Genomic DNA, 12,697 nt, shown 5'->3' with positions numbered 1-12,697 from the left:
TTCTTCATGTGCTTGTTGGCCAACTGAATGTCTTCTTTGGTGAAGTGAAAATAAATCTTATTATTCTAGTCAACATTTACATGTGAGACCCAATTGGAGGTCCTATGGAATCAGTTTTGACATAAAGTGACACTATGTAAAACAGAGTGGATTATCACCCTATCTTGGACCAGCTTCATAACTGTTTAAGCCCATTGTTACGGTGACTGTATAAATCCATCTCACTGAGGGTCTTCTTTTTCAATTAAGATCTTTTAATTAGCACCCACTTATATTACCTTTTCAAAAAATACTTCATTCAAAAGTTTTAAAAAAAGCAACAAAACAAACCACAATGTTTGAATTTCCAAGAGATTGGTCCTTAACTCCTTGAAGACAAAGACTAAGTTCTTTATTCATCTATTATTATAGAGCCGATCCCTGGAAAGCATGGAAAGAGTGAAGGGATGGGGCAAAAAAAAAAAATCCTCACGAAAATTGCAAAGCCTCAATCCCAGGAGAGCATGCTGAATTTAATTATTCTTACATTATTTTCTCAAGAATGTACTTAAAACTCAGGGTAAGTTAGAAGCAGAAATGAAAAGGCTAAGAATAGATGGTAAAGGTAGATAAACAAAGAAGAGCAAGATGAAAAAATTTAAAAATTGCACAGAGCAAAATGACCCTCAGGTGGGTTTTCAGAGGCAGTTAATCTCACAGTAGGAGACTGCCCATCCTTCTCCCTTGGAGCAGCAGGTCAACTTGAACTGCGCACCTTGGAAACTGCAGTGCAGCTTCTTGCCACTAGGCCACCAGAGCTCTCTTCAAAAGCCTCAAAGGCTAAGTTACTCAGCATCAGAGTAAACAGTCTGATATACTAAGTCATTAATAGAGGAGGGCATTAATACCCTTTAGCATCTGAATTATGATTCCTCTAAAACATTCAAAGAGAGGATTAAATTTTGTTGTTGACTTCTTTCTTCTGGGATGAGTGAAAGTCTATAAATAATATCAGTTTTTCATGCAATCAGTGTTGCAGTGTTGTATGTGTATGCAGTCTACTATGACTCAAAGCAACCCTATGTACAATAGCTCTGAACCCCGCTCTACCTGTGTCTCTGACACACCTACCCTCATTACCCCAGGCACTGGGTCAATCCATCTCATGGAAGGCCTTCCTCTCTTGCATTGTACCTTTACCCTTCCAAGCATGATATCCTTCTCCAATACCTGATTTCTCCTGGCAACATTCCCAAAGTATGTGGGACGGAGAATCAAAATCCTTGTCTCCAAGGAGCAACTTGGTTCCACCCTTTCCAGGACAGATCTAATTGTTCTCCTGGCAATCCACGGTATGTTCAAGACTCTTCTCCAGCACCAACTCAAAGGCATCAATTCTTCTCCTGCCATCATCCTTAGTCATTGACCAGCTCTCTGATGCATAGAAAGTAACTGTGAGGACCATGGCCCAGATACCTTAGTCTCCAGACTGACATCATTGTTCTTCAGCATTCTAGACAGATCTCTGACAGCAGATTTTCCTCATACAATTCGTCCTTTGATTTCCTGACTGCTGGTGGCAAGAGTGCTGACTGTGGAACCAAGCAAGCTGAAACTGTTAACAATGTAAATCACTTCTCCATCTATCATGGTTCTCCCAATTGGTCCAGTAGCAAGTATCTTTTGTTTTCTTGATGTTGAGTCAATTCATATTGAAGATGGCAGTTCCTGATTTTCTGCAGCAAATGTCTCTGGTCCTATTCAGTTTTGGCAAGCAAGACTGTGACATCTCCATACTGCAGGTTGTTGATGCATCTTCCTCGAATCCTAATGCCACACTGCTCCTCATAGAGCCCAGCCTCTGAATGCTCCACAAATACATTGAAAAGGTATGGAGATAGGATGTATTATTTTTTAATTTTTATATTATACTAGTTTATTTACAAAATTTGAATACATTGTTTTCCAGAACAGATTCTTCCAATTTTTCTCACATCCCCACACAAACCCATCAAATTGTACAGACCCTATTTGTACTACCTCAGTTCTCATTTTCTCAGGGTATATTACAAGCAGTGGAATAGTTGGATCTATGGAATTCCTATGTTCAGCTTTTTGAGGAAGTCCCAAACAGCATTCCAGAATGGTTGGACCATTTTACAATCCCATCAACAATGTATAAGAGTTCCTATCTTGCTACATCCTCTTCAACATTTATTACTTGCTGTCCTGCTAAATTTTGCCACTGTTAATGGCATGAGATGACATCTCATTGTGGTATTAATTTGCATCTCTCTTATTGCCAGTAACTTTGAGCATTTCTTCATATGCCTGTTTGTCATTCGAATATCTTCCTCTGTGAAGATTCTTTCCATGTCTCTTGCCCATTTTGTAAGTGGGTTATCAGTCTTCCCTTGTGGAGGCACAAGTGTATTCTGTAAACTTTCATTATGAGACCCCTGTCTGATATGGTATTGCCAAATGTATGTTCCCCGATGGTAGGTTTTCTTTACACCCTGTTGGAAAAAAGTTTTTTATGTGCACAGGGATTTTATCTTTAGAAGGTCCCATTCATCAATTTTATCCTCTTCAGATTGTGCATTTCTGGCTGTATTTGAGAGTCCCTTTATACCATGGACTGGGGCTTCTAAGCTTGATCCCAGTTTATCTTTTATGAACTTTGTGGTTTCCTATTTACTCCCAGGTCTCTGATCCACCTTGAGTTGATTTTTGTGTGTGGTGTAAGATGTGGATCCTGTTTCAGCTTTCTGTAGGTGGTAGGATGCATTCTTGGTGTACTCTTTTCCTGATTTTAAACCATGCAATGTTTCCTTGATCCTAGTAGAAGTATAGGCTTCACATGAGCATAATTTAGTGTTCTGGGATTACCATTCTTCTCAAGGTTATCCACAAGTTGTGATCCACACAGTCAAATGTCTTTGCATAGTTAATGAAACACAGATGGGACATTGCTCTGGTACTGCTTTCAGCCAAGATCCTTTTGACATTGACTATGATGTCCCTAGTGCCATGGCCTTTTCTAAACCTGCCTGCATTTCTGGCAGTTCTCTGTTGATGTACTGTTCCAGTTGTTTTGGATCATCTTTAGCAGGATCTTGCTTGTGTGTAATATTAGTGATATTATTCAATAATTTCCACACTACGTTGGATCACCATTTTTTGGAATGGGAACAAATATGGATCTCTACCAGTCAGTTGGCCAGGTAGCTGTTCTCCCGATTTCTTGGCAAAACCTGGTGAGCACATCCATGGTTGCATCTGTTTGTTGAAATATGTCATTTGGTATGCTATCAATTCCTAAGCCTTGTTTTTTTGCCAATTCCTTCAGAAAACCTTGAACTTCCTTCTACATCACCATTGTCTCTTGGTCATATATTGTTTCATACAGTGACTTTGTATACCTTTTCTTTGGTCTTAAGTTTTTATTTAAACAAAATTTTTATTTTGTACTGGTTTACTTACAAAGATCATTCAGTATTCTTCCCAAAGCATCCTAAGTATTGCAACTCGAGGCTTGAATTTGTTCTTCTTTTCCTTCAGCTTAAGACATGCTGAGGGAGTTTGTCCCTTTTGATTTTCTGACTCCAGCTCTTTGAACATTGGGATGCAGATTTTTTTTTCTTTTGCTTTAGCTTGTTAGTGCTCTAATACAATATTCAGTCTCTTCCAACATCCATCTTGGTCTTTTCTTCCTTTTCTGTCTTTGTAATGACCTTTTGCATTCCTCATGGATGATATTCTTTATATCCGCCCAAAACTCATGTGTTCTTGTCCACTCCATTCTTGTGTTTAAGGTCTCAAATCTATTCCTGAAATAGTTTTTCAAATCAGGAGAGATAGAGCCAAGGTCAAATTTTGCTTCTTGTGAATTTCATTTCATTTTCTTTAGCTTCAGTCTGAACTTGCATATAAGTAGTTACTATACATTTTGCATTATAAATAATGGCATTAACTATTTAATCAATTCCTTCACTAAATTAATGTCTATTATCTATTTATTACTTTTTCTTCATCTGTCCCTCTCTTCTCATCCCTAGTAATCATCAAAGAATGTATAAACCTTTCTTTAGTTTTTTGTTATAATGGTTTCCATAGTCAATATTGTTTCTCAACAAGACCATGGTGAGAGATTGAGATTGTTCACAGCTTTAGTTTGCTTGGCTCCACAGTCAACAATCTTGGCACCAGTAGCCAGGAAATTAAAAAACATATTGCCATGGGAAAGTCTGCTGTTAGGGACCTCTCCAAAAGACTGAAGAACAATGGTGTATCTCTGGAGACTAAGGTGTGTCTGATACAGGTCATGGTCTTTGCTATCACTTGTTATGCATCAGAGAGTTGGACAATGACCAAGGAGGATAGAAGGACAATTGATGCCTTTGAGCTGTGGTGCTGGGGAAGAGTATTGAGAATACCATGGACTGCTAGGAAAACAAACAGATTCATCCTGGAAAGGGTTAAACCGGGTGACTCCTTGGAGGCAAGGATTCTGAGGCTCTGTCTAACATACTCTGGACATGTTGTAAGGAGGGACAGGTCCTCGGAGAGGGACATCATGCTTGGTAGGGTGGAGGGACAGTGCAGGAGGGGAAGGCCCTCTATGAGGTGGACTGATTCAGTGACTGGGGTAATCGGGATGGGAATGTCAGAGACAGTGCGAAGGGCACAGGACAGAGCAGAGTTTAGGGCTGTTGTACCTAGGGTCGCTATGAGTCACAAGTGACTCGACGGCACATAACAACAAACAACAACATGTGTCACCTGTTTTGAGAATGGGGACAAATATGGATCTTTACTAGTAAGTTGGCCAGGTAGCTGTCTTCCAAATTTATTGGCACAACCTGGTGAGCACATTTAGGGCGTCTTTTGGTGGAAACATGTCAATTGATACCCCATCAATTCCTGAGGCCTTGGGTTTTGCCAATGTCTTCAGTACAACTGAACTTCTTCCCTCATTACCACTGCTTCTTGATCATATGGTATTTCCTAAAATTTTTCCGTTTCAATCAATTCTTTATGGTATAACGATTGTGTATTCCCTCCATCTTCTTTTGATGCTTCCTGAATTATTCAAGATTTTGCATATAGTATCTCTTCAATATTTTAACTTGAGGCTTGAATTTGTTCTTTAAATTTTCTGACTCGGGCTCTTTATACATTCCATTATAATACTTAGCTTTGTTTTCTTGAGCCATGCTTTGAAATCTTCTGTTCATCTCTTTCACTTAACAATTCTTCCCTTTGTTTTAGCTTCTCAGTGTTATAGTGCAATTTTTATAATTTCTTCTACATTCATTTTGGTCTTTCTCAGCTGTCTAATTACCTTTTGTTCTTTTTGTGGATGATATTCTAGATGTTATTCCACAACTCATCAGGTCTTTGATCATTACTGTTCAATGTCTCAAATCTGTCCTTTTCCCGCCCCCTTTTCCTTTTACAACAGAGCACGGTTAAGACAAGCAGATATGGCAAGTGAGGCTGAGTCCTCAAGCATGGAAACAAATAGAATGAGGAACAGCTGAAAGCAAACACTAGTGACTGGAACATGGAATGTAAGATTCTGTAACTGGGGTAATGGGGGGTAGGTGTGTCAGAGACAATAAGACTGGCAAGATATAGAGCATGGTTTAGGGCTGTTGTATATAGATAGGGTTGTTATGAGTCTCAAGTGATTCAACAGCACATAACAACAACAACAACCTTTCCTTTATGTTACCCTATGATTAAGGCCCCCTGCGTGGATCCTTGTGCTCGTTCTACAAAAATGGTCTTATACAGTATTTGTACTTATGAGACTAAGTTCATTCACTTAGCATAATGCTCTCCAGTCCTCCCCATATTAAGTAGTAATACACAGCAGTAGTAACCAAAACAGCATGGTACTGGTACAATGACTGGCACGCAGACCAATGGAACAGAATTGAGAACCTTGAAATGTACCTAGCTATCTATGGTCAATAGATATGGTCTATATGGTCTATATCTGACAAGGAAATGAAACCCATCATAGGAGGAATTTACAACCTCTTCAACAAATGGTGCTGGCAAAACTGGACTGCTACCTGCAGAAAGCTGAAACAAAATCCACACCTCACACTATACATAAAAATCAACTTAAGGTGGATCAGAGACCTCTTAATAAAGCCCAAAACCATAAGCTCATAAGAGACAAACTGGGACCAAGCTTAGAAGGCCTAGTGTACGGTATAAAGGGATTGCTAAATACATTTAGAAATGCACAATCTGAAGAGGATAAAATTGATGAATGGGACCTTCTAAATATTAAATCTTTGTACTCTTCAAAGCTATTCTTGATACTGTCTTTTAAACTCAAGTAGATTTCAAAGCCAGATTAAACAATATAACTAGTATCACATGCAAGTAAAATCTTGCTGAAGATCATCCAAAAATAACTAGAACAGCAGCACCATGACAGAGGAGAAGAGATTGAAGTTGTTAATAATTTCAGCTTGGTCAAATCCACAATCAACTCTTGGGACCAGCAGTCAGGAAATCAAAAGACAAAGTGCACTAGACTGGGAAAAGCTGTAGTCAGTGTCCACTACAGAGCACTGAGAAGCAAAGATGTCAGTCTAGAGATTAAGGTGCACTTGATTCAGGCCATGGTCTCCACAATTACTTGCTATGCGCCAGAGAGCTGGTCAATGAATTAAGGATGACAGAAGAAGAATTGCTGTCTTTGAGTTGTGGTGCTGGAGAAGAGTGTTGAACATGCCATGGACTGCCAAGAAAACAATTAAGTCTCCCTTGGAGAAGGTCAAACCAAGTTTCTCCTTGGAGGCTAGGATTTTGAAATCTCTGTCTCACATACTTTGGGCATATGGCCATGTGGGACTGGTCTTGGAGAAGGACACCATGCTGAGAAGGATGGAGGGAGCGTGAGAAAAGGAAGATCCAGACGAAATGGACTGAAACAATAACTGGGGCAATGGGGATAGATGTGTCAAGAGTCAGTGAGACTGGGTCAGGATAGGGCAGGTTTCAGAGATTTTTTTACATGGGTTGCTATGAGTTGCAGGTGACTCGATGTTTCATAACAACAGTACACCAATAGAGAATTGTCAGAAATTTAAGTTGGATTTAGAAAAGGCTGTAGCACCAGGGATACATAGGAGATTGCACACACACTGTCTAATATAATAAGCTTCATTGGTTTGGCATTCCTAGAGAACCCAGACAAAGACATTTGGTACTGATAATGGTTTGAGAGAAACAAGATTTTAAGAATTTATTTTCTAAACTGGTTCTCAAATCTCACTACTCTTAAAAAGTACTGATAGCTCTACCATCAGTAGTGAATTGCACTCCGCTAATTTGGAGCAGGAAGAGGCAATATAAGTGTGCAAAATTCACCAACAACATATTAAGTAATAGTGAGACAAGGCTCTGGGTTACAGTATGTTTGAAATTTTTCTATAATTTTGTGAGGATAAGACATTTAAGTAAATTGGTTGGTTAGTCCTATTCACAGTAGACAAAATATTTAATGAAAGAAATAATCTCAGGACTTCTGAGTTAAATCACATAAAAGGCCTCAAAGTTTGTAACAACTGTGCTTTGAAAAAAAAACCTCATGTCTTGGAACAGAGCAGACATTGCAGAAAACCAAAACCCAAAACCTTATGGTAAGAAAAAGTAGCTGAATTACACCACCAATTAAAATGTAAACCTCAAATTGTATCTGAAGTTAAAGTGAAGGCATTGACTCATAAGTCACAGGGCCCTTAGAACTGGGATGGAGATAAGTTATAAGACAAAAAGGAAGCTGGAAACACCATGCATGCTGAACCAGCTTTACTACCCATATCACATCAGAAAACATTAAACTATCCGTACTTAATGAGTCTTTGTCTGCAAAGTCCCCTGTGTTCAAGCCTGGGGCACTGTCTAAAACATATATCTTACTGGACATTGTTAAATAAATACTCCCCCAAACCATCACCTATTTACTTCTAGAACCATAACTACAAGTAAATTCCAGTGACCACCAAAAGGTGAAATACAACTTGTGATACTGGAAGAGACAGTGTTTAAGAGAAGTGGTTAATTTTTTCAGTATTTACAGACACTTGGAGAACATGCTGAGAATGGCTATTAAGAGTGTGGGATAAGGGTGCAAGGAACATAAAATTAGATTAGTCTGAATGAATTTATTTAGGCCCATTAAACAGATTCTTCATTCAATGTTTCAGCTCAAGGAGTTAAGATTAAATAGTTTATTTGGTTGTTTATTGAAGCATAGATTAATAAATGACTGACATTAACCACAAGATAAGAAGATAAAGGTAGATAATTCATTTGAATAATAGGCACAGGATATGAAAAGACACTTCACCAAAGACGACATTCAGATGGCAAACAAACACATGAAGAAATGTTCAAAATCCCTAGCTCTGAAAGAGACGCAAATCAAAACAACTATGAGGTATCATCTCATCCCAGTAAGAATTATCTAAGGCATCAAAAGGGTCACTCATGATGGAGAGGCTGTAACAGAAAGAAGGATTGGCCATCCATTTCCAAAACAATAGGCCTCTGACAGCCCTATGGGACACATGAAGATTGACATTCTAGGCATTCGTGAGACAAGATGGACTAGCTTTGGCTACTTTGAATCAGACAATCACATGCTATACTATGCTGGGAATGAAAAACAGGAAGAATGGTGTTGCATTCATAGTTTAAAAGACAATTTCAAGTTCTATCCTGAAGTACAATTTTGTGAGTGATAAGCTATTATCCATATGCATACAAAGACCTGTTAATATGCCTTATTCAAATATACACTCCTACAACTAAAGCTCTACCTAGAAACATTTTTAAACCGCTTTTGCATAGAGTCATGAGCTTCTAACATAAAACATTTTTCTGCTGTGAAATATATATGAGGTGTGCTGTTAGGTGCCACGGAGTTAACTACAACTCACAGCAATACTATAACTGAAATCTTGCCCTATTCTGCACCATCTTCACCCACATTATCTGACATGTCAAGCCCACTGTTGCTATCCCTATGTAAATCTGTCCTACTAAGGGTCTTCCTCTCATTGGACAACACTCTACTTTTCCAAGCAGAATGTTTTTCCAAGGACAGATTCCTTCTGGCAACATGCCCAACATATGTGAAAAGACATTTCATCATCTTTTTCTCCCAGGAGCAATACGGTTTCATTTACTTCAAGACAGATTTTTTTGCTGTTGATTTTTTGGCAGTACTTTTCAACAGCAACACAATTCAAAGGCATCAATTTTCTCAGTCTTCCTTATTCATTATCCAACTTTCACAGGCACACAAAACAACTGAAAGCATGGCTTGGGTCAGGGGTACTTTACCCTAATCAAACACCCTTACTCTTGAGCACATTAAAGACCTCCTTGACAACAGATTTTCCTAATTTAACTCATCTTTTTATTTCTTGGTTGCTGCTACCATGGGGGGTAATTGTGGATCCAAGTAAAATTAAATCTTTGATAACTTCAATTTTTTTCTCCATCTATCATGGTTATCTATTGATCCAGTTGTGAGGGGTTTTGTTTTCCTTATGTTGAGACAGAATCTATATTTAAAGGGTTCATTCAGTCTTTGGTTTTCTTCACTTTCGGCTAGCAAAGTTTGTTACCTGAATAATTTATATTGTTGAAATATTTTCTTCCAATTCTGATGCCACATTCTTCTTAATGCAGTTTAATTTCTCAAATTATTTACTCAGCATATAAACTGAACAAGTATGGAGAAAAGATATAGCCCTGACACATATATTTCCTAATTTTAAGCCATGTAGCACTTCCTTATTTTGTTCAAATAGCTGCTAAACAAGAGATCTACACATATAGTTTTCGCATGAGTACAAGTAACTGTTCTGGGAATTCTATTCATCTCAATATTGTAAAAAAATTTACTATAATCCACATACTTGAATATCTTTGCATCATGAATGAAACACAAACATTATTTTGATACTCTATCTTGCTTTCAGCCAAGATCCATCTGACATCAGCAAAATTCCACAGCTTCTTCTGAATCCAGGATGAAACTGTGGTGGTGATTGTTGTTAGATGCCATCAAGTCAAGTACAACTCATAGTAACGCTGTGAACAAAAGATCTGAACCCTGTTCTATCCTGCACCATCCTCACACTTCCTGACACACAAGAGCCCATTGTAGCAGTCATCATGTCAGTCCACTTGGGTGAGGGTCTTCCTCTCCTTCACTGAGCCTCTACCATTCCCAGCATCATGTCCTTCTCCAAGGAATTGCTCCTCCTAGCAACATGCCCAAAGTATGTGAGGCAAAGCCGTATTATCTTTATCTCCAAAAAGCACTCCAACTGCACCCTCTCTGTTTGTTCTCTTGGCTATCCACTGGATTTTCAGTGCTCTTCTCCAACATCACAGCTCAAAAAACATCAATTCTTTTTCTGTCATCCTTATTCATTGTCCAGCCCTCAGATGCACAGCAAGTAATGAGAAAGACTATGGCCTGAATCAGAGGCAGCTCAATCCTCAAACTGACATCATTACACCTCAATAATTTGGAGAGGTCCGTAACTGCAGATTTACCCAGGGGAATGCATCTCTTTATTTCCTGACTGCTGGTACCAAGGGTGCTAATTGTGGATTCAAGCAAGATGAAGCTGCTGATAGTTTCAGTCTCCTCTCCATCCATCATGACACTGCCTATCGATCCAGTGATAAGAATCTTTGTTTTCTTGACACTGAAATGCAATCCATACTGAAGCTTTTGTCCCTTGATCTTCTGCAACAAATGCTTCAAGTGGTCCTCACTTTCAGCAAGCAAGGTTGTGGGATGATATCAAGGATATCACCCAGGAAAAAAGCAAAAGGTCATTGCAAAAAGAGAGGAGAAAGAAAAAATCAAAATGGATATCAGAAGAGACTCTAAAGATTGCACTAGAGTGTCAAGAAGCCAAAACAAAAGGAAAACATGCTGAAGTAAAAGAGCTGAACAGTCGATTTCAAAGGGCAGCTCGCAAAGACAGAGCAAAGTATTAAAATGGAATATGCAGAGAGCTGAAATTAAGAGAATAAAAAGGGAAGAACTCCCTCTGCATTTCTCAAGTTGAAAGAACTGAAAAACAATTTTTCAATTAGTATTTTAATGAAAGCTTACAGAAAACTTGGCTTTCCATTCATTCATTGTTGCACAGTTTCCTCCCTATCCCACCCATTCACTTTTCTCTTTAAAAAGATTCTTTCATTGTTGCACAATATCTTCCCTCCACCCCACCCCCAAACCCCAGTCCACTTTGTTATGCACCTCTTATTCTGGACTGTTGTCACGCAAATAGTACCTAATCATCTATTTCTTTTAGACAGTTCTTTCCCTCATCTATTTAAACAAAGTGTTCATTATTTATCCCCTCTTTTCTTAGTTTCCTCCCAAGCTCCATGTCAGTCTTGTTTTATAACAGTGGCAATATGCAATATTTGTCCTTGTTTGTGACTGAGGTATTTCTAATTTAAGCCACATGTCACAACATTGGAAGATGCTACGGGCAATATATTGAATGACCCAGAAAACATCAAAAGAAGACAGAAGGAATACACAGAGTCCCTGTACCAGAAAGAACTGACTGACAGTGAAAAATGTCAAAAAGTACCATATGAGCCAGAAACAATGGTAATGAAGGAGGAAGTAGAAGCTGCACTGAAAGCACTGGCAAAAAAATAAGGCCCCAGTAATCAATGGGACGCCAATGGACTTGCTTCAATTAACAGATGCAGCCTTTGATGTCTATGTCAGGAAGAGGTCCATATTTGTTCTCATACCCAAGAAAGGTGAACTTATAGTTTCTTGTTAATATACAGCTCCAACTATTTTTAAACAGTCTTCAGCAAGATTTTACTTGCTCGTGCTGGTAATAATATTGTTCAATAATATGTACTTTGTTGGATGATATTTTTTGGAATGAGAATAAACATGGATCTCTTCCAGTTAGTTGGCCAGAGTCCTGCCTTCCAAATTTCTTGGCATAAACTAATAAGCATGTGCAGGGATGTATCTGCCTGTCAAAACACTTCATTAATATTCTATCAATTCCTAGAATCTACTTTTTGCCAAAACTTTAAGGGCAGCTTAGACTGCTTGCTTTATTATCACTGGCTCTTGATCATACTTCTAATTCCTGAAATTGTTCAATATCAACATTTCTTTTTAGTACAGACACTATGTGTAGTCCTTAATCATTCAAGATTTTGTCCATAAAACTCTTCAGTACTACAACTCAAGGCTTAATCCCGCCCCCTCCCTCCTCCCCCACCCAGTTCTTTCACTTTATCAGTTTAACAAAGCCATGCACGTTTTTCCTTTTGGTTTTCTACTCCAGCTATTTTCAAATTTTGTTGTAATACTCTGCTTTGTCTTCTCAAGCTGTCCTTTGAAATCTTCCACTCAGCTCTCTTACATCATAATTTCTTCCCTTAATTTTGTTTCTTTACTATTATTATACAGTTCATTGTATCATTTGTTGTTGTTGTTGTTATGTGCCGAGTCACCTGCGACTCATAGCGACACTATGTACAACAGCCCTAAACTCCGCTCTGTCCTGTGCCAATCGCACTGTCTCCAAAACTCCCATCCCAATTATCCCAGTCACTGAATCAATCCACCTCATAGAGGGCCTTCCTCTCCTGCGCCGTCCCTCCCCCCTCCCAA

The 12,697-nt window shown here is 38.7% G+C and overlaps 1 protein-coding gene across 1 annotated transcript in view; it reads right to left on the bottom strand.

Moving 5' to 3' along the window:
- Nucleotides 1–12,697, bottom strand: part of LOC102871850 (phosphatidylinositol 3-kinase regulatory subunit gamma-like) — a 152,954-nt gene that overhangs the window by 18,005 nt on the left and 122,252 nt on the right. The window lies entirely within an intron of this gene.

This window comes from Elephantulus edwardii, unplaced genomic scaffold, assembly GCF_000299155.1.
Source record: "Elephantulus edwardii isolate Elephantulus edwardi_28Jun2011 unplaced genomic scaffold, EleEdw1.0 scaffold00243, whole genome shotgun sequence".
In the NCBI taxonomy this organism is placed as follows: Eukaryota; Metazoa; Chordata; class Mammalia; order Macroscelidea; family Macroscelididae; genus Elephantulus; species Elephantulus edwardii.
Note: the sequence above shows the minus strand (reverse complement) of the source record. Positions and strands in the feature narration are given on the sequence as shown.